This window comes from Brassica oleracea, chromosome C8 (assembly GCF_000695525.1).
Source record: "Brassica oleracea var. oleracea cultivar TO1000 chromosome C8, BOL, whole genome shotgun sequence".
Lineage (NCBI taxonomy): Eukaryota > Viridiplantae > Streptophyta > Magnoliopsida > Brassicales > Brassicaceae > Brassica > Brassica oleracea.
The window spans coordinates 19,551,487-19,552,623 of NC_027755.1; positions in this window are offsets into that span (position 1 = coordinate 19,551,487).

Consider the following 1,137-nt stretch of genomic DNA (forward strand, 5'->3'; position numbering starts at 1 on the left):
CGGAGCCAACTATTCTATATGAAGATAACGCGGCATGTGTTGCTCAAACGAAGGAAGGATATATCAAAAGCGATAGAACCAAACATATACCTCCGAAGTTCTTCTCATACACTCAAGAGCTCGAGAAGAATAAAGAGATTGAAGTAAGATATGTTCGATCATGCGACAATGCAGCCGACCTCTTCACAAAATCACTCCCTACCTCGGTATTCAGAAAACACATCCACAACATTGGAATGCGCCATCAGAAGGATATATGACTGCTTATTCGAGGGGGAGCTTACGTGGTTGTACTCTTTTTACCTTACTATGGTTTTTCCCATTGGGTTTTTCTGGAAAGGTTTTTAACGAGGCAACAAAGACGTTAAGCGAGAGTGGATAGTGACACCGGTCCCCAAGGGGGAGTGTTATGAAAGACAGCTAAGAAAGCCAGCAGCCAGCCGTTTATGTTGAAAAATATAAAAGATGTGGGGCCCGCTGCACTATTTGCACAGTAAATTTCTTTCTATATATACGAACATTTACGTTAGTTGTATTACGCATCTCTCAACCTCGACCTTCTCTTCTCTCTCTAATAAAATCTTTCTATCAGTGTTAAAATTTATACGGGTATAAAATTTCGCCCTTATCTAAATTCTTGCGAAACAATAAAATACCAGTTCTTTTTATAACAGTTAAGATGTTATAACAACAAATCAAAATGGTTGAAGAAGCTGAAACGTTGGTTTACAAGTTAGGTGCCAAACTCTTAAACTTGAACATCCACCAGCATTTTCAGAGAGGAGTACCTACAAAGTCTTGCAAATATTTGTTCAGTCTGATTGGTAACTGCTGTGATTTCATTTTTTGACTGTAGAAATATTGCTGTGGTTTTTATTGCTTTGGCTTTAGATTTTTAATTTTTAAAAGTCTTTAAATATGGGCTGTAGGTTTTTGTCTCTGCAGAGAAATTGTAAAGACATAATTTCAAAGAAGTGCTGTGGATTTTATAAAAAGGCTGTGAACTTAAAAAAAAATAGAAATCAAGATTGGTGTAGATTTAGTGCTCTAGAAAGAAATGAGGCTGTAGAGAGCACTCACAGCCACTACCAATAACACCCACTATATTCTGTGATTTATGAAGTAAAACGGATCATT